This window comes from Lynx canadensis, chromosome A3 (genome assembly GCF_007474595.2).
Source record: "Lynx canadensis isolate LIC74 chromosome A3, mLynCan4.pri.v2, whole genome shotgun sequence".
NCBI classification, from domain to species: Eukaryota; Metazoa; Chordata; class Mammalia; order Carnivora; family Felidae; genus Lynx; species Lynx canadensis.
The window spans coordinates 54,914,482-54,935,760 of record NC_044305.1 but is presented as its reverse complement, the minus strand read 5'-3'; the positions used below and the strand labels follow the sequence as shown (position 1 = coordinate 54,935,760).

General features: G+C 51.8%; 2 long non-coding RNA genes across 2 annotated transcripts; both read right to left on the bottom strand.

Moving 5' to 3' along the window:
* Positions 1-364: 364 nt before the first annotated feature.
* On the bottom strand, positions 365-2,471 carry LOC115509697. Its single transcript, XR_003967459.1, has 4 exons — positions 2,354-2,471; positions 1,546-1,586; positions 1,226-1,266; positions 365-523 (listed from the first exon to the last, which is right to left on the bottom strand). It is a non-coding gene; the product is annotated as an uncharacterized LOC115509697 (long non-coding RNA).
* A 48-nt stretch (positions 2,472-2,519) lies between these two features.
* On the bottom strand, positions 2,520-7,463 carry LOC115510450. Its single transcript, XR_003967724.1, has 3 exons — positions 7,192-7,463; positions 6,314-6,435; positions 2,520-4,375 (listed from the first exon to the last, which is right to left on the bottom strand). It is a non-coding gene; the product is annotated as an uncharacterized LOC115510450 (long non-coding RNA).
* Positions 7,464-21,279: the final 13,816 nt, after the last annotated feature.

The following is a 21,279-nucleotide window of genomic DNA, read 5'->3' as shown; positions in this document are numbered from 1 at the left end:
TGATCCTGGGGAGATGCTCCCATACAACATCTTAGTCACCAGTATAAGCCAGAATCACTTACCTGGAGAACCTGGGTTTGGTCTTTTCTAATTTGAGAAGCAAATTAGTGAATCCCCTTTCCCTGCAAGCTGGGAGAGGGACCTTGTCCAGGAGAGAACCATCTGGGAGGGGCAGAAGGCAGAATCAAGTGTGGGTCTCTGGGTGACCCGGGGAGTAGCAAGTAAACATCAAAAGCACAGGGCACGCTGAGGTGTATCTGGGGCTTTGTGACATCCCAATACAAGGCATGGTTACAAAGGACAAAAAAGAATGATAAACTGTTCCTGTTTCATTGTTGTAGCTACAAAATAACAGGACGGACACTGAGAGGAAAGCAAAAACATCTTTTAATACGAAAACAAAAACAAAAGGACAAGGGATGTTCTGATGAAGAGCTGCCTGGGAGATTGCACATTAGTTGTGTCCTCCAGGACTGCCTCTCGGCAGAAGGCAAGCCCATTTAGTCGGCTGGAACATTGCACACTGAAATAGAATAGATATTCATTTCAAAGAGCTCGCTTTGTGCCAGCACTGAAATACAAGGTGCCCGAACCAGCTACCCTCACTCCACCCAGGTTCAGACGGGCAACCTCCAGGTCTGAGTTGGGACCAGACGGGTTTGTGCTCCTCCCCCACCCTGTAAGAACCTGGGAGGGAGAGTTGTTTTCATTTGCACCTCCAAGGTTGGAAACTCTCCAGCAGAGTTTTTAAAAATAAACAAGTCTAATCAGAAAGTGTAGTGCCCAGAAACTAACAAAATGAAAATAAATGTCTTGGTAGCTTGGTCTGGACAATCTGTAGGTTACAATGCGGAAAAACCCCTTAGTGAGCACAATGACGTCTACAGTATCTTTGATTAACTTTGGGGAGGGGTGGGGGACAAAGCTTTCAGACTTCCTCAGGTGGTCCCACCGATTATACTTTGTGCTCCTTGAAGATTTCATCCAGGGCTTTAAAAATGTTTCAGACCTGAAGAATGTCTTTAATTCTTCTGAGAACTATTTAATAGTTGTCCTGGATGTTTTCAACAAGACAGGGATGCCAAGTAAGTAGTCTGGGGTCCAGTAAAGTCCACGGGGTGGTAATGGTGGATACTCAAAGGCACTGAGCAACCTGCCCCTGTAATGGGCTTTCTGCTTTTCAATGAGGAGGGGCCGAGGAGGTCAACACTATTTATATATGTACCTGATCCCACCGGCTTTCCTCTATTTATCAAAGAGGAAGACCTACAAGGCAGGGGGTGAAAGGGAGGGGAGAGACCAAAAGACAGATCAGTTACTTCCCCACTTTGTTCCTGGGCCTTGAACTGGGCTTCAAGGAAGGGAATAAAAGTCTCCAGGGAATGAACCCCCCCCCCCCACACACACACACCTCTATTAGCCTCACCCTGACACTCTCACCCCCACCCCAAGGCCAGAAAACCCTGTGCCGGCTGATTTGCGGCAAAATGGTAACTTGAGGAACCCTGTGTGAATGTGTTACATAACATAGGGAGAGGTGCTTACGCTTGATTTTTCTCCCAGTGGCTATGAGCAGGCAGAAAGGCCTAGAAAGGAGGAATGAAGACAAATTAAATAGGAAATCTATGGAGAAATGCATAGCCCTATACAACGAAGCATGTAAGTTTACCTGCACCTCTTGTGTGCCAGAGTATCCTTTAAATACCCTACCTAGAGGTGTGCTTTGACCAAAGAGGAGGCATGTCTAATTTGGGGTTTGGGGGAAGGACAATTATACCCAAGGAGGCTGGGATCCGGTGGCCCTGGAGCCAGTAGAAGCCAAGTTAGTTCCAAGCTCTGTGTTATCCCCACCTGCTCTTTCTGATGGAATCCTCACGTCCTTACTCTGGGAGGGCAGGTGACCCCTTCCCCATGCACCCTGCTGTGCCCACCCCAGTCACCCCGGCCTGTGGCAGGTGAGCTACTCATTTGCCAGCAGCAGGAGCCCACCGCTGCAGCAGTCCGAGGTCACATTCAGAAAGCTTGTTCTTCCCCGGAGAGCCTCCCCCAAAGGCGAAAGGCGGTGCGAACCGAGTTCCTCTGCCCCAAGCGCGAAGGGGAAATCCTAACCAAGGGACAAGCATTGTGCAGGAGAGGATCTGCAGCGGGCAGTTGATCTGGGCAGATCCCCAGCGCCAGGCCCTCTCCGCAGAGGGACGGGGCTGGGGGGAGGGGGCCTGGGGGGGGGGGGGCGTGCTGTGGTGGTGGCGGGCGGGCCCGGGGAGAGGGAGCAGCCGAAGGCGCGCAAGCTGACAAAGCTGTAACAAAGGATTCAAGCAAAAGTAGTACCAAGGATCTTTAAATTATCACACACCTTACAGGCGTGTCCCCAGCTCCCGGGACATAGAGTCCGTTGATTGTTCCCCCGGGCTCCGCAGACGTGCCCCGGCTGTCAATGGTGCAAGGCTGGCTGCCCGGCTTCACGGCCTCGGCCCCTGCGCTCCCGCAGGCCCGCCGCGGGCATGGGTGGGTGGCGGCGCCTGGGTCCGCCGGGCCTCGTCGGTGGCTGTTCCTCCGGTGGCGCAGTGAGGCCGCGGTCTTGCTGGGCAACATCCCTGGCCCTTGGTTGCTCCCCCCCCGCCCCCACCCCTCCGCGAAGGTCATGGGCTGCGATCAGGCCTGGCAGTGGAGGCCCAGAAGCAGTCCACACGCCTCCCTGCTGGACAAGAAGAACGCTGGAGAAAAGGGGAGCTCCTGGGTTTGGCGGATGTCTGAGTCACCATGGCCTTTGCAAGGAGAGCAAGCAGGACACCATGGAAAAGACGCCCCAGGGACGTGCTTTTGAGGCTTTCAAGGAGGCTAAGCTTGGGCACTCGAGTCCTCCCCCCACCCCCGCTGAGGCTCCCAGAGCCCCCCATACCCTCTGGCCCTTCTATCACCGCTGCCCCCAGGCCTCCCGTCACCACCAAACCTTGGCAGTGACCCGGCGCCCCTGCTCTGGGTAGGTATTGGTGGATAGGAGTTGAAGCCCAGCACCCGGTTCCGGGAAAGTTGAGACCAAAGCAGCAGGGGAGTGGTTGTGAGTGGTGAGGCAGAACAGCGTAAAGACCCCAAACTTCCCCCTAGTGCCCCCACTGGGTTCCCGAGGCTCCCCCTTGCAGCTGCCGGGGCCTTTGAGAGTTGATGAGAAAGGCATTTTTTTTCTGGGAACTCTGGGTCCCAGGAGGGCAGCTGGGCCAGGCGGGAGAAAAGGAAGAAGCCCTCACGCTCTGAGGTCAGGAGGACCAGTAGGGAGAAGAACCCATCAAGACGCAGTGCCCCTCCACTGGTGACAAAGGAGGTGATGAGAACAAAATTGGGGAAGAAGGGTAGAAGTGAGTATAAACTGTTCAGTGACCATCCCTCTCCTTCATGGTGTCGTCCTCTTTCTTTAATTCAACCCAGAGGGGGCCCCTCGGAAGAGCTGCAGACTGTGGGGCTTCCAGCCGCCTGTGCCCACCCAGCAGGGCCTCACAGCCCCCCGGGGCAGCCCAGAGTGGAAGGTCTGCCAAAGTTGGCTCAACCCTCGGGCCAGGCCTCCAGAGGCTTCTGCCCTCCCACCTCCCCCCCAGCCCTGGCTGGCCTGAGCTGGGCTGGGCTGGGGCTCCGACCTCACCAATGGCCTCCGGAGTGGGGCCGGCTAGGAAATTCCAGCCAGGCAGCCCAGCATGGCAGAGAGAACTGGAGGGAGGGAGTGACACTACCCCTGGCTCCGTACAAGTGCAAATGAGATGCATTCTGGCTGATCAGTCCACTGTATTTTATGCAACTTAATGTCGATGTCTTGTCAACTCTTCCCATCGGGAAGAATAACAGAAAATTTTAACGAGAATTTGTGTGTCTGTGGTTTCCGACTACAGTTCCGGGCAGGGAGATGGGGTGAGGCTGGAGACAGGGAGGTTTGCTGACATGAGCAGCGTTGTATAACCCCCCCTAAAATGCAACCTTAGGCCACAAAGAAGGAAACAAGAGGCAGGATGGGTTAAGGTTGCTGACAAGAGACCCTGATGCAACTAGTTGGATCTCTGGCTGGGGAAAGTTTAAAGCGGTGACATTTCTTTTCAAGGAGCAAAATGTATTTGTATTTACTTGGGTGCAGGGGACAGATCAAACTCCTCCTCCCAGCTTACCTGACATCTTGAATGTCTAAGGGCCACTTAGGGGGAGTCTCAGGAGTCCACCAGGAGAGAAAAGGGCCGTGGAGGCCCTCTCTGGGTGACAGCGTTCGCTGCCCTCTTTCTATGTCAGTTTCAAAGCAAGTTGTAAGTTGAGGAAACTTGCCTCCACCTCTGACCAGACTCGCCCACCAGGTTTCCTGAGAAAGCAAGTCCCGTCAGACCTAGATGATAGACGCCTCCTGTAAAGGGAGAGAACGGCAGGGCAGGGCAGGGCGAGTCCCAAAGACCAAAGGAGCCTCCAGTGTCCTGCCCCAGGGCCACCTCATGTGGTTCACATGGGCGCTTTGGGAGAGCTCTCTCTTTTTCTTTCTTTCTGTTCTTTCTTTCTTCCTTTATTTCTTTCTCTTTTTCTTCCTTCCTTCTTTCCTTCTTTCTCTTTCTTTCTTTCTTTCTTTCTTTCTTTCTTTCTTCCTTTCTTTTTCTTTCTCTTTCTTTTTCTTTCTCTTTCTTTCCTTCTTTCTTTCTTTTCTTCCCTCCTCCCCCCCCCCCCCCCCCCAGCACAGAGCCCTAGAAGTCCTGATAGTACAGCCAGAGAGGACTGGAGGGCCAGCTCCACCCTCCTCCTCTGCCCCTCCTCATAGGTATTGTTGTCTCAGGCTTGTCTGCAGCTGACCCAAGGCAGGGGAACAATGGGTTTTCTAAGCCCTGTTCCCAAGCCCTGCCCCTCTCCCCCCTGCCAGGCTCAGTGGTAGGCAGGGCACAAATGGCTGAGAGTAAGGGGAGCTTCGTGCCAGCTCTTACCCCCTCTTTCATGATGTTCTCAGGGTCAGCAGGGAATTTGTTGTTGACATATGAAGCTGTCCTGTGAAGATCTGCCTCTGGGGTCGGTCGGCTGCCCACTCAAGGAAGCTATGGTAGTTTTACTCTCAGGACCCAGGGTATTATGTAGGTTGCTAACAGTCAGGGCCAGGAAGGAGAGACAGGCACCCTGGGAGCCAGTGAAGGGAGACTACCCCAGGCCCATTTCATTCAGGTGAGGTTGTGGGACCCTCCGGGTGGCCAAGATGATTCCACGCTATCCTGTTACCTGTGGAAGACTCCTTTCTCTTCAGTATTCCGTGGCTGAGGTGTGAGATGCCCTCACTGCTGGGCAATTAACTCAACAAAATAGAACGGGGAGGGGGTGATCATGTGCTTCCCGTCAAGACAAGGGGCCACCCGGCACTCTGAAACTATCCAAACTTTTACGCTGCTTAGCAGAGGAGTCTGCTGGTCGCCAGCAGCTCAGGTTTCTGCCGTGCAGCGTGGGCATTTCCATGCCCGCCTGGTAAATACATCAGAACCAGATGTATGCTGCTGCTCTGGGCTTCCACCCAGGGGCCAGGGTGCTGGGGACACGTCCCAAACAAGACAGACTTGAAATTCATTGCCCCCCACTCACCCAGCGGCCTGAGAGGCCACTAGAAAGGGCTGGACTCCAGGGCAATGAGCGGAGGTGACCTACAGCAAAATGAGCTGCTAGCTCCTCTCCAAAGGTTTGACCGCCTTTCTCCCCCTGCTGCATGGTGGCTGACCAGAGCCCCTGCAAGTTGCCCCGTCCCTCTCTTCTTGCTATGGGATCCCAACAGGCAGCTGGTTCCCTTGTGCCCTCCCAGGTCAGTTCTTTCCATCTGGGATCACAAGGGTGTCCACAAAGAGGCAGGGAGGAGCGAGAAACCATCTTCACTAATAAACAAACCCAGTCACAGTAGCCAGTACCCCAACAGACCCTTCTTGCTACCCTTTACTTCGCTAGCAGTCGCTCGGCTTTTGACAGGCCGAAACCATTTCAACCCACGAGCAAAAAGAAAAATTTTAAAGGTAGGCCCCGTTCCTCATTTCTCCTTGGCTCCCCAAGTTCACCATCGCTCACTTCCTCACCTCCCAGCCATCTGGATATCCATTAGCCCATCCGAAGATCTCAAACACTTGTTCCTTAAAATCTTCTAGGGCTTGAGCATTTCCCCAGTCACTGGTGAGAGAACACACCCTCCCCACTCCAGGGCCACATCCAAGCCTGGTAACTCATCGCATAACTCGATGCCCCCCAGAAACACAGATTCCCTCATTTATCAGGAGTAGCAATAAACTTTACTGAAAGAGAGAAATTCAGCATTGACTGTGCATGGGATACCTACTGGTGGACTCTTTGAAAACATCCTCTCTAGCTTCTGACCTCCTCCGTTGGGGTGGAGTGCTGTAAACATCTTAGGTAGCAGAATTTGGAAACCGCTTGATCACCGCGAGCAGCTTTGGAGTCCTTCACTCCAACCATTAGTAATAAAGTCATTAATAGTCATAATGGGCATTTAATTGCTTGATCTGATTGGTGCTTTCCTCCCGACCCCATTTAGTTTCTTGGGGGAAGTACAAGGGGTCCAGAACCAGTAAAGGGAAGCCATTTGCAGGCCACTTTCTCAAGCAGAAGGGAAAGTACTTTTGTTATATTTGCAGACATGTGTCTCACACATTTTTCCCCCTGCTTTTTGTAAACTATCTAAGAATAAACATTACAGATCTGGGTTTTAATTTCTCCAGATGGGATCATAAAGTACCTAGGAGATTTTATATATATATATATATATATATATATATATATATATATGTAATAGAATTGAGGACACATGGCTGCTGTTCACACTGAAAGCCGAAAAGAGGCTCAAGGCGAAAGGAGGAACAATTGAACCGTCCGTGGGACCGAGTGTGTGAGCAAGTTCGCTTTATTCCTTCTCAGGAAGAGGGTCTGCGGCGGCGAGGGAAAGTTTCCCCGGGTGTTTGAAGAGGCACTTGGCAAGGCTGGCCGGACCTTCCCACCAGCCAGGCGGCTGGGCTGGGGGCTTCGTGACCCCTCCTCCCAAATCACGCCCCCCCCCCCTCCTCTGTCCTCGGGCTCTTCGTTTCATCCCGGCTGTCCTCTTAGGAACCCCACCGGAGAACTTCCTCCGAGGGTCCAGGCTGCGCTCCCTCTGCCCTGCCCCTGCCTCTCCTGCCCGCTCCCCCCGCGCCCCGGACTCACCCCGCGCGGTCCTTCCACTCCGCACAACAGACAGGAAACCGGCCTCAGTCGGGGCAACATCTGAAACCACATTTTATCAATACCATCAAAGACCAGCGCACACACGTAGGGCTCTGAGCTCCGGAGCCCGTTTCTTGCCGAAAACCGGGTATAGGGGGAGGGCGGTTAGGGCGAGAAATCCTCCCTCCAACCGCGATTTCAGCTTTCTTATGGAAATGAACGCGACGGGCCGCTCACTCCGCGCCCGGCTCAGGATCCCTAGCCCTGTGCTCCCGTTAGCCCCCGCCCTCCCAGCCCCGGGTTCTCGCCGGGACCGGCGTGTGTGGACGCGCTCGCCGTGCGCCCCGGCCGCGGCGCGCGCGGGGACCCGGGCCGGTGGGCTCCCCTCCGCCCGGCTGGCCGCCGCCGGCGTTACATATTCAGACATAGCTACTTTCTTAAAGGAGAACCGACCGCGCAGCAAAGTTCAGAGCCGAGGGGAGGCACAAAGGAAGGTGTCGGCTCCCGTGTGTTCTCGAGGTTGGGGCGACGCATCCCCTCTCCGCCGCAGTGCCCACTCAGACTGCATTAAGGAGAGGATCGGGGGCCCAGAGCGCCTCTGGTCGAGCCACTCTTCTTGGAGGGCGTGGAAGGAGAGAGTCACTTGGTGTGTGGGGACAAAGCTCCCACCTGGATCCCTAATGGGTTATTTTAAAATTCGCGATCGCAGCTCACGCCCTAAGGTACCCAGGGGCTTATTTCAAGAGGAGGCTGTTAGATGGCACCGCTCGGGCTCAAGGGCAGCAAGAAAGTTTGCCCTTGGTTGTTGGAGACGCACGCACGCACGAAGTTTATTAAACCTTGCACCGAACAGTTCCCTTTGAACGGTTAAAACAACAAAACCACCACCTGCCCCCTTCTTTTAAAAAGAGAGCTGGGGCGGTAAGTCGGGACAGAGGAAGGGGTTGTAATGAGCGCGTCACGACACGCTGGTGTCTGCGCCCCAGTTCGCGGCGCGGCCCCGGCCCCTCTCCCCCTCCCCGCGCACCCGGCACCCACGTTCCGGGGCCGCGGGCGCCGGCTTCCCCAGGCCGCGGCCGGGCGCCCGTCTGCTCCCGGGGAGCGCCGCCAGGGCCCCAGCAGCGAACCCGAGTGTTTCCCACTTGGGCAAGGAAATGGCGAAAGTTCTCGGCCGGCCCTGCGGAGGGGCCTCCTAGAAGCGCGCTCCACCCGGAGCCCGGCTGACCCGCGACGCGGGGCCCTGCGTGGTGCAGGGGCGACGCCCGCGCCTGTGCCCGGCCTCGCGCGCGCCCTCCCCATCACTCACACTCACACCCCGCGGTGCTTTTTGTTCCGGGCCAGGCTCACTTTCACAAGTGGTTAGAAAAGTCTTGAGCGCCATCTAACGGGAGCAGCAAAAAGTTGGCGCTGGGTGGAGGTTAGGACCCAAGAGGCGCAGGGGCCTGGCCTGGAGGGTTCTCTCCCCCCACCCTCCTCGCACTCCGGGGCTAGACACCCCACCCTCGCCACACACGTACACACATGCTCCGGAATCCGGAGCCCCCCTCTGAAGCCCACTTTCTGAGGGAAGCGATACCCGTCTGGCCTGCCTGCCCGCCAGGGGCTGTCCCCTACGCCCCTGTCCTCTCTTCCCTTCCCTTCCACGGTCCCCCAGGCCACCGAAGAAGTTGGATCGCCTTGCACCTGAGGTGATAGGGCCCTGGTGTCGTTCAAGTTCTCCCTTTTTCCTTTTGGGCTCTGAAGGAAAGTCCCACGTAGCCCTGGGAGGGCACACCTGTCTTCCAAAAGAACAGCCACATAATGAAGAGGTCTGCAGCCAAAGAAGCTTCCAGACGGTTGAGGAAAGGATGTGAAAGAGGATAACGGTAATGAAACAACTGAGGGCGGTTTGGTCCAGGATGGCCTCGGGAGAGATTTAATGTCCCCAGGGAGGAAAGAGAATGGATTCTGAGGAGCTGTCCTGGAAAGTGGGAGAAATCTGACCAGTGGTGAAGCCCAGGAAGGAAGGGCCTCCAAAGAGGGCAAAAAAGGAGAGTGGAAGAGAGGGACCCACCTACCCAGGAGGTGGGTGGCAATTTGAGGAGGTCTAAGCCCCTCCTGAAGGTTCCAAGCCACTGTGAGGAACTTGGTCACCTGAGATAAAAACAGGGGGCACGCACTCCTATCAGGTCAGGACATCTGCAGAGGCTGATATCTGTGACCAGCTGTGAAACAAAGACGACAAGGAGGAGGGGTGGCAGGCCCGAATCACCCTCTCCTGATATCCCACAGCTGCCGAATGCCCTGCAATTTAACGGTGGAGGTGACTTACCTCCAGTGCCTCCAAGCAAAGGGCCAGAGGCAGGGAAGGCCTGAGAACAGCCTTGGATAGGATGGTTGAACTTGGCGATGTGATGAGAGGTGGTCCTGGAGTCCAGATTCCAGGGGGAAGCAATGGATCTCATCGACAGCCCTCTGCCCTGCCTTCCTGGGTTTAGAGAATGGAGATTAGAAAGCCCTGTTCCTCCCTCAAGGATGTTATGAGGGTGGAACGTGATGTCAGACATACAAATATTTTCTCTTGTGATAAAATACACACAAATTGATCACGTTAACCATTTTTAGGGGTATTAGTTCAGTGGCATTAAGGACATTCCCATTATTGTACGGTCGTCACCACCTTCCGTGTCCAGAACGTTTTCATCTTTCTGAACTGAAACTCTGTCCCCATCAAACACGAACTCCCCATCCCCCCCCCCACTCCACCCAGGCGCTGGGGGAACCACTCTACTTTCTGTCCCTATGGGTTTGACCCCTCCAGTTACCTTACGTAAATCATACAGTGTGTGTCCTTTTGTGACTGGCTTATTTCACTCAACTTACTGTCCTCAGGGTTCATCCATGTTGTAGCACGTGCTAGAATTTCCTTCCTTTTCAAGGCGGAGTAACATCCTTGGTATGGATAGACCACATTTTGTTCATTTCATTCTTCCATCAGTGGACACTTGAGTTGTGTCCACGTTTTGCCTACCGTGAATCGTGCTGCTATGAACATGGGTGTACATTTAGATCTCACGTTCGATTCTTTGGGGGTCTATACCTAGAAGTGGGATTGCTGGATCCTATGGTAATTCTAAGGAGACCAGAGATTCACCTTCTCTTAAGTAGAAAGGAAAGAGAGGGAAAAAATGGTGCTTGTCTTTCTCCTGGACTCTTTGATTTCTTCCAACTGAAAGAGATGCTAGGGTCCCAGACATCAGCCATGTGGACTGGTGGAAATCTTTGAAATCCTTTCTCCTTGGGCGGGGGGGGGGGGGGGGGGAGGGGGAAGCAAGTGTGCAAGCGGTGGGGGGGGGGGTTGGCAGCTGCCCTTCTGCTCCCAGAATTCCCTTTTTGGGAGCTCTCTCTCTCTTACAGAGCATCCCTCCACTTCCTTCCACGGCCTGATCTGCCGGTGATCTCATGCCAACCTTATTTAGTATGTATGTGTAGTGTATTTACAGAATGCTCTAGAATCCTTTCTTCTTTTTTTTTTATATAGTAGTGCCCGAGGAAACAGATTCATGTTTTCTTTTTGGTTTTTTCTTAGTAAACTCTGCCCCCAACATGGGGCTCAAACTCACCACCCCTAGATGGAGAGTCACATGCTCTACCGACCGAGCCAGCCAGGGGCCCCCAGGTTAGTGTTTTTATTGCCCGCATTTAAAGTGGAAATATCTAGAGCGGGCACAAGATACTGCGTGAAGACTGCGGTGGCTGGGTCGTGGCCGAGGCTTCTAGCCTGAGCTTGACTTGGCCCACTGAAGCACACTGTTCCTTCCATCTGACAGGAGGGCTGGCACAGGACAGAGACGAGAGAAACCAGAGCAGCAAGCCTTGGCAGAGACCTCGGTCTCCCTTCTGCCACCAGGCCAACTTTGCCACTTGCTGAACAGCCCCAGCTCTCCGGTGCTGCTGCTCTCCGGGGTTCAGGGAGTGCAGGGAGGGGGCTGGGCAGCCCCTGGGGGAAGGGTGCTGCGGGAGGCAGTTCCCAGCACCTCACCTCCAGGAGGCGAGGATTCGTCTGGCCCTCCCCTTTAATTGCTGCGTCTGCTCCCCAGAGAGAAGGATGTGCTGCACATCAAGAGCTCCATAACTTAAGACAAAAGAAAAAAAAAATCACTACTGTGACACACGCAGGCACACACAATCATTTCCTCTCCCCTTGTTAAAGCCACTTCCATGTGAAAGCGAAGAGACAGAAGGATTACGTCCTGGGGGCGCTGGGACCAGGAGACCCCTCAGCATTCTGAAAGGGCTTTGTAGTGTTTGGATCCAAGCCATTTGTTTCTAGAGAGAATCGCATTGGGTACGAGCTTGCTTTTTCCATTTGCAATGGCTTATTAAGTATAAGCATCTCTCTTCTCTCTGTTTACTGAGTGATTAGCTCTCCCTCCAACTGACCCTGCCAGGGGAGATAGCCAAAGTATATCCTTAACACACAGTTACCCTGCAAAATGTCCTTCCCATAAAGCCAGAGACCACAGACAGGACCCCCTGGTTCATTGTGGTGTCTTTTTATAGTCGGCAATGAGGCTCTCCACTGATGGTACCGTGTGTGAAGTGACGCCACCCATATTTCTACGGTTCCATTCCAGTCACGGGAGAGAGGAGAATCTAGCTGTGACCGAGGCAAGCTGGTGTGTGCCCTCTGCGTGGGTCTTGGCTGGGGGGCCACAGCCCCGGGGCTCAGTGGCTGCCAATGAATCTTTTCTAAGTTGTACAGCGACCCTTCCCACAGAAAACCGTCCTTCGTGTCCTGGTGCTTCAGGACAAAGACGAAAGGAAAAAGCTCCTTCAAGCACCTGAATACAGGCAGTTGAAAAATCTGGGAACTCGTAAGCAGTAAAGATTAACCAGATACTGGATGATTAGTAGCTGGTTGCCTGGCTTCTAGTAGATCAGTTTAGTATAAGGACAGACCAGCTGCACTTGCAGACTGAGCCTTAATCAGCCAGATTCCAAAGGTCAGAGTGGAAACAAAATCATGCAATTTGCCCAAATTTCAGAGACTGAATTCAATTGTAGGGTTTGGTCTGGAAATAAGAATGAGTTATTTCCAACTAAGTGGATTCTTTTTCCTCTCTGCCATTTTTTTTTTTTTACTGTGCTAGAAGAAAAGCCTAAGAAATATCATCGATATTGTTATATAAATATTATGTACTCGCGTATTCCATAGTATAGACTGTAATGAAATAATTAAATCAAACTATTCTCAACCTCCTCCTTATTCTCGACGGCAACTGGGTGCTTGTATTCTGCCTTATGCTTTTGTAATAAGGCTGCACTCTTACTCTGCAACAGTTAGAATTCATATGTCAGTGCTGTATTTAGTGCGTGAACCTTGTACCATTTACAAATAGAATACAGAGCCGAGGCAGATCCTGTATATGGGCGTTGGCTTGTCATCTAAGGGTTGGGATTCTTTTATTTTTTTCACGTTTATTTATTTTTGAAGGAGCATGGGGGCGGGGAGGGAAAGAGAGAGGAGACCCAGAATCTGAAGCAGGCTCCAGGCTCTGAGCTGTTCGCACAGAGCCCGCTGCGGGGCCCGAACTCACAAACTGTGAAATCATGACCTGAGCCAAAGTCGGATGCTTAACCGGCTGAGCCACCCAGGCGCCCCAAGAGTTGGGATTCTTTAATCTGCCAGTCACCCCCCGCCCCCCACCATCTCCTGATGAAAAATAGACCTCTCAGATTGCATGACTAGGTGGGAGGGCTCTCCGTGAGTGGCAAAGATTAGGCTTGACTTCTGTGTGATCTCAAGATTCACTGCACCGTGTCCCCAAATTTGTGTACCTGTGCCATACCCAACACACACACACACACACACACACACACACACACACACTCACTCACATAGGCACACACTAACACACACACACATGGCTCAAGTCACATTTGAGATCTGGCCCAGTTCCTTCTCCTCTGTGTGTCCAGGGGGCCAGGTCCGAGAAGGGGGCCGTGAGCTGGCACAGGGACACAATGGCTGCCACACCCTGCCAGTCCTCTGAGGTGAAGTGTGGTTACCTCAGGTGACATCATGAAGAAGGGGCGGGAGGGCTGGCTTTTTGTGTTTCTTATCCTTAATTTCCTATTTGTTCTCTCATGTGTTTTCAAGTCTTTTGGAAAAAAAAAAAAATTACCCATCTCAGCCAGGCTAAGAGAAATCATTAGAAGGAAGTTGCTCAAACACTCGGGCCCTGACATTTAAAGATAGTCCATCGGCGAGCAGAACGGGGCAGCAATGGCGAAGCGAGAGGAACCCTTGGGGAAGAAGCCACGTGTCGCCCTCCTGTCTGTGTACCCTTGTCCAGTCACCGTGGCCCCTGTACTTTGTTTTCACAGCACAAATCCTGTCCCGTGGCTGCACCTGTTCGACTCGGACCTACCGAGCGGTGCAGGCTATGCGTCCAGGTTACAGAAAGTAAGTCACAGATGAGCTCAGTGGGTCTTCCTGGAGGATCTGTTTACTGTAGGATTCTTTGGGGGGCAAGTTAGTTAATTTAACTGATAGATAATCTCAAACTGTGCATTTCTATCAAAATGAGCCTGGTTCCATTATTACACAATAGCACGCAACGTCATCGTATAACCGAAAACCCAAAACCAGGTTATAGCTGGAGATTGTGGCTGCGGACCCGTACGTGCCCCTTCTCATCCAAACCCATGCAGTTCCTTTCGGCATTAGTGGTATGTTGGTGGAAAATTTTGAGAATACTACCTTATAACATTCCCCCTCCTTTCTGTGGTTCGGATTGCAGTTTCAGGACATTATATTTTCAGATGCATCCTCTCCCCACCCGCCTCCACCCCCCCCCACCACATACACAGATTTGGGGCCACCTGTTCACTCCATAGCCAGGAGGATGGAAAAGATTCCTCCTGCCAGATTCTCTCCTTCATCCTGCGTTGTCTACGACAATGCCCTCTCCAACGTTCTGGGACGAGAGAGCCCTCCCTTGGATGGATATGTTACTGTATTTGTATCTTCTGCTGATGCCCTGGATTTCCTCCCTATAAGTATTCCAATCAGTCTACTCTTGCTTCTTCAAGGCGGTGCCCTCAGATCCATTCTGATTTGTTCGCCTCTCCAGACCAAGGAAATGGGGACCAGAGCCCACAAAAGAAAACCTCTACACTCTGCTTTCCTCTTTTCTCCTAAACATCAGAGTGTATGTGGTTGGCCCAGTCCCAGGAGAACGCTGTGGCTGTCACCACGCTCCAGAGTGATGCCTGTGAGCAGGGTACCTGCCTCTCCCCTCGGCCAAGGCTCTGGGACAGGATTCATCTGTTCTGGGCAGGGGAGGGTCCCCGTTCCGCTAGATAAACCGGTACAAGTCCCCCCTTTACCCTGTGCAGAGACGGTGGAATTTTATCGGTTTAACGCTTAAATGCTCTAAAAAGTCAGTGAGGCAAAGGGTGCGTATGGGAAACAACTTATTACATTAATAGGGAGAAAAGAGTTTCTTATAAGCTTTCGAAGATGAAGCACGTCGAGTTTACTGCACACAGAAGCTATTCACATATCGTTTGTTCCTATCTAATCTTCTTTCTTCACATGGTTACACAGAAGTTCAGCGTCCCATCCCCCCATATACGTACATATTGCACCGTATACTTCTATTTCGTGCTGGCTCTTCGCCCAGTTGCCTTAACTTTCTTCTGACATCGCCTTGGGTGGGTCTGTAAAAGCCAAGACGTTTGCCTGAGCTCGGTAAAATAGTCGTGGTTTATAGTTTTGAACTATAGCGATCTGTTGGGAGGGTTCAAGGAGAGGGGCCCTGCGGTTCCCGGGAATCAGCGCGCTCCTCTGAGCTGGTGTATGCCCATCTCCTAAGGAACAAAGAACAGTCCGTTGGTCTTGGTCCCCCTGAATCTATGGGTTTGGGTGGGATCATTCTCATGCCTGGGATGTTTGTCACTAGATAATCATTGTTCCCTCCGCCCCACTGTATCTCAAGCTTGCTTTTCTTCTCTTCCCCCTTGGAAAATGGGAGACGAAGAAATAAAATCCGCACTTATAGGGAAATAAGGGAGCAAGTCGATACCTTGGTCCTTGTCCCGTTGGTAGAGCTATTGACTCAGCAAAAGCTTATTGGAGTGGATAAATCTACTGCTGGCGAATGGGTTTCTAAGACATATGCGGCGTCTCAGAGTGAACGGTTGTTTGTTTGTATGTTTTTTAAGTCTTCTCTGAGTTGAAAATTCCAGATAGTGGCCTGACTTAATAAGCACAACCTTTCTGGTGGGGAAGAAGACGTGCATGGTGTCGTTTACCCTTTCCTTCCTTCGGCCTCACGCAATCTCTCTGTGGAGTGGATGTGGGGACTAACGTGTTCTCACGGACTTTTGAAATCTTCCTCATTGATGGCCTGAGTAACCCAGTGGATCTCGCCGTCTTCATCTGCCGTGGTGTGATGTCAGCACTGGAAACCTGACTTCGGAAACAAATTCACACGCGAAGCGCTTTGGGAGGCGGGTACACAGTCTTCCGTGATTCTTTTTTTTTTTTTTTTTTTTAATTTAACTTTCTCCCTCTAGGAAAGAACCAAGGAGAAATAGCCCAGAATAAAGGGGGGGGGGCTTTGCAAGGCGGATTGAGAGAGGAATTGGATACCAGAACAACAGGTGAAAATGGCAGGGAGTAGTCAGCAAGAACGATGGACGATCCAGAAAATAAGAGCCTTCGAGATGTAATTTTGTACCCAGATGGGTCCTAGGGGGAAAGTTATCCCCACATCGGTTTCCGAGGCGAAGCCCTCACAGAGAGGAGGGGATGACCAGCTTAACTTCTTTGTGGAAAGCAGGTCTTTCCTGTGGAGAATGGCAGGGATTACCCCTAAATGGATTAAGGGGAAGGAGTGGAGAAAAAGAGCCTGCGTTTTCTGACCTGCATGCAGTGAGAGGCATACCCCAGGGGCCCGGGCCATTAGTGGGGTGAAATTCCCCCGGCGTGTGATGCCCCAGCAACACAGCATCGTGCTCGCGCAACACCTTCCCTGGCCCGTTGAAGCCTTGGCCTTGGGGCTTTGTGAAACAGTTTAAGACCCTGGATTAGCTCTGGGCCATAGAAACCACACACTGACAGCTCTGGGGTTGGTGTTGTTGTTGTTTTTTTTTTTCTTCCCTTCAAATTGGGCATGCACACTGGTTGGTCTGTCATTAGGCAGGGCTGGAAGGAGCAGTTCTGCCCTCGGTGGGAGCCTCATGCACTGTGCTATCACCTGCGGAAGATCTGGCACAGGAGTGTCAGAAAGATAGCACAGCGGCTTTGGATTCTGTCCAGCTCTCCGTTCTCAGCCCGGCTCTCTTCTCTTAGCACCTGGGAGACTCTAATGAATGCAATTCTCCACTTCCAGCACAGAGGGGAAACATATTTCCCGGACCCTCCTGTACCAGCCGCGTGTTTCTTGTCAGAAAATCGGCATGTTGTGTTGTAAAGTCGCAAACATTGGAGGATGACGATCGTCCGGGTTCTCGCTGTTGGGGGAGGTGAGGGAGGGTCCGGGTGAGGGGATGCTTGCCTCTCCGCTAATAAGAAGTCAGAATATACTCGGGCTAGTAAAGAGCTCGGTCCCCAAAGAGACCCTTCCTCAGCACCGCTGAGCTTGCCAGCAGCTTACGGACAGAGGTAAGAAAAAGGCAGGAAAAGGGGAGGAGGGTGGAAGGGACGTTTTCTGTAGCTCTTGCTTCCCTAGGTGACTCCTCGGCGGTCCCTTTCAAATTGCTGCCAATGCTGCAGAACTCTCACCTGGGGGGGCCGATTGGCCTAGAGATCACGCTCGTTAAGTTAGGGATGACACCAATCTGGAATGATCAGTAGAGAGAGGATTCTAGAAGGGGTGACGGAGAAGAATGTGAGTATACAAAAGACGGTATACGATTACATTCAAAATTCGTTTGGAACAGTGATGAAAACCCAAACACGTTTATTTGAGGGTAATATCTGAAATCTACGGGGAGGCAAGTCAGAGGAATACCAGAGGCTGAAAATACCCAACGGTAGAGAGTGCCCGGTCAGGTCAGGTGAGAGCTTGTGGGAGTCAATGTCGCCGCACCTTGAAACTGCTCGCGGAGGGGCGCCTGGGTGGCTCAGTCGGTTAAGCGCCCAACTTCAGCTTAGGCCACGATCTCGAGGTCCGTGAGTTCGAGCCCCACGTCGGGCTGTGGGCTGATGGCTCAGAGCCTGGAGCCTGCTTCCGATTCTGTGTCTCCCTCTCTCTCTGCCCCTCCCCCATTCATGCTCTGTCTCTCTCTGTCTCAAAAATAAATTTAAAAAAGTTAAAAAAAAAGGTTAAAAAAATTAAAAAAAAAAAAAAAAAAGAAAGGAACTGCTCGCGGAGACCCTCTCGGGTCTACGTGGCCAGGAGGGAAGCTTCTCTCTGTGTGTCTCATCCTGATTCTCGAAGGCGGCAGGACGTCTTTCCACCCCAGGGAACCGGCCCCTCTGCTGTTCTCCAAGCAACCCACTGAGGACCGGGTGAGAGCTTCTCTGTAAGCCTCAAACCAGCCCTCGAAGTATTTTGGAAATCCGTTCACCGAGGACGTCAGAACACACCGCCCGGCTTCCACATACCCAACCCCGTAGCTAATGGAGGTAATTTCAGGGCACACGTATCTCAGCTGAATCAGGCAAAACCGTCTATCCCTGTAAAAACCCACAAGGGTTTGGTGCCACAAGCTAACCATGAACTCCTCTCTGATCCGGAAGGGCTAAAGGGAGATGGCCATACTGCCTCGCATTGTGGCAGAAAGATCCAGCCCCATTCCAGGATGTATTAAAAGGACTGCAGGTAGGAAGTCTTCGTCATTACCTCATTGCGGAGGGTCTTCGGTTCTGGAAGCCACAACTCCAGTAGGATAGGAAAGACCTAAAGGTTTTCCAAGGCACAGCGAGGCGAATAAACCAGAAAAGGACGTTGTCTCCTGCAGAACAAGGAAGCTAGGGATCGTTGAAAATTGAGCGGTTCAAGGCACGTAATGATGCTTATTAAATTCCTAGGCTGTACTGAGAACTGCCAGACGTGAGTGAGAGGTAGGAGAGCAGCAATGCAAATACAAGACGCAGAAAGAAGGCACACCGAAACAAAACACGAGTTTCTGCCCTTAATTAGGGCAGGAGAGCCGACCTCAGCATCAAGCATAAGGGATTCAGGGTGAATGTCGTATTACTAACAACTGGCTGTCCAGTGACCGAAATGGTAGAATAGTCTCTGCTGTCCCACCCAACCACTTTTTTGTGAAGTTCCTGTTGATATTGACTGAAGAGACTCAGCCCACTTTCCCTCCAGAGGCTGAGGGTAGGGGTGCACGGTGAGGCACCTGGAAGAATCCACGTGAGGGCGAAGAGCCTCTGGAAACTTCCATCTAAGAGCTTGAAATGGACGCTGGGATTGCTGGGCTCCAGCCCGGATCGGACGGCACAACCAGGGGATTGGTTCCACCGTATCTTAGCAGTGAAACCTGAGGGTAAGGCAGAACATCTCATCTTATTTGTGTGCCCTGCAGAGCCTCGAAGCAGCCAGCACTTAATAGGTGCCCGGTAAATGTGGACAGGTGGCTTGAAGTGCCTGCCCCCCCCATCCCCCAACATCTCCACACCCCCCCCCCCATGGAGCCTTCCTGGGTCCCACTATTCGGGGACCCCCAGACCTGCCCCCTAACCACCAAGACAGATGCCCAGGAACATATAGCTCTCCATTCACATGCAAAAGCATTTTATTTTCAGGCTTTAAATGGAGGAACTCAAAACACTGTTAAAAGGGAGAACACTTGAGAAGTACAACCTTTTATTCTGAATAACAATTAGGAACAGTTAGGCATTTAAATCGCCTAAAATTTTTCTTTTGTAGGATCACAGCCAAGCGGCATGGCACCCGCTTCTAAGAGTGGAGAGTGGGTCCCGACAATAAGGACGTGCTATCGTGCATTATGTACCAAAAGTGCATCCATTTCAGGTATAATATGCCTTTAGTAACAATGCTGCACTTGAAAAAGACACCGTTCATCTGAAAAGCACACGCTTCAGCCTTTCCACCAGCAGCCTTGCTACGCGTGCAAAATGGGCATCTCTCTACAGGCTCTTAGGGGGCAAGCATGAACCCCTTTTCAAAGGGTTAAGGTTTATTAGGAAGGCTTAACAGATCACTTTCTGTCGTGCAAGGAATCAAGAAGTCGATGTGGGTTTTGAATAAAAACCCAAGCAGGATTCGCACTGTCAGTGCAGAGCCCAACACGGGGCTCGAACCCATGAACCGTGAGATCAGACTCGATGAGATCAGACACTCCTGGATACAAGGGCAGCTCGGATGCCAGGCTGGCAGCGGGGTTTGCCACCTCGCCATGCTTTCTCGTGCTGTGGTTTGGAAGGCTCTCAGAACACAGCAGAGTGTATTTGTTGCTGCTGATCAAGGATTTCTGCCTCTTGGAAGGTATTGGCCTCGATCACGGGCAGGGAAAATGAAATGTCTTTTAAGGCATGGTTTGGTCTGGACTCAAGAAAATGCTTATGTAAATCCCACCCCCACGAGAAGGAAGGAAATATGAAAGGAATATCTGTTAAGATTCATCATATGGAGTTCCTTGGTTCCCAGCCTGCTTCTGCCACTCCTTACCCACCCGTCCACCCACGCACTTCCTTCCCCAAACTCAGGACAGTCACACAAACCAATTTGGGGTTTATATTTAACACCTGCAAATCTTGGCTAAGAGACCTCCCTCTTTTCTCCCCCAACACCACCCTCCCTCTCACGGATCCAAACACTTTTGAGTCAGCGCTTCCCAAATTATGCCACTGAAAAGGCGGGGGAGGTGGGGGGCTGGGTGGGGGTTGGGGAGAGGATAATTTTTGCATCAACACTGCAAAGGCCTGACATGTTTGTGCTCAGTTGTCCTAGTTGGTAACCTTTAATCAAGTTCTGATAACACCTTGTAAAATAAGCCGAACCTTCTTTTTTTTTTTTAAAGTTTATTTACTTATTTTGAGAGAGACAGAGACAATGGGAGCGGGGGAGGGGCAGAACAAGGGAGAGACAGAAACCCAAGCAGGATTCGCACTGTCAGTGCAGAGCCCAACACGGAGGTCGAACCCACGAACCGTGAGATCATGTCCCAAGGCGAAACGAAGAGCCCAACGCTTAACCAGCTGAGCCACCCAGGCGTCCCAAGATGACCCTGCTTCTAGTAAATATGTTCAAATCTTGTTCAGTTTGATACATGTGGAACTTGGCATACGAGGGCCCCCTTTCTTGGCTGTGATAATAAGAGCACCTACTAGGAGCCCGAGAGCCTGCTACTGAATGTTTTCCACCCGTGGTCTCATTGAATCCTCAAATGCACATGCAAAAAAGAAATAGTATTTGTATGCTTTAAAAATGAGAAAATTGAGAGTCAGAAGTTGGGGCGCCTGGGTGGCTCAGTCAGTTAAGCATCTGACTCTTGATTTCAATTCAGGTCATGATCTCACGGTTTGTGAGATCGAGCCGGGCGTCAGGTTACGCACCGACAGCACGGAGCCTGCTTGGGATTCTCTCGCTCTCTCCTTCTCTCTCTGCTCCTCCCCGTCTCATGCGTGTGCGTGTGCTTTCTGTCTCTCTCTCTCTCTCTCAAAAATAAATAAATAAACATTAAAAAAAAGAAAGAAATTAAGTGACTGGACCAAGGTCTTATAGCTAGTCATAAGGCTCTGTGCCTCGGAAGCTGAGAACCTTTCCACGCCTCCCCTCTAACAAGATGATCCACACTTCTGAACCCGAGACCCGCATTGAAAGGGGCACGGTTGTAGTTAAAGTGCCCAGCAGGTAACCCATCTTCCTCACCTTCCTGTCTCTACCGGGGTGTGCAGGAGGGCACATAGCAAGTGCCAGGGAAACGCATGCTAAATTAAATTAGTTTACAACTTTTACAGAAACTACGAAGTCTGTAGTAAGGAAGGAGTTTGAAATGTCTAACTAATGGGTAATTCTAATATATAACAAATGCACAGTGGACCCAAGAACTGCATGGGGTTTGAACTACGTGGGTCCACTTACACACCGATTTTTTTTCCAAATAAATACAATACAG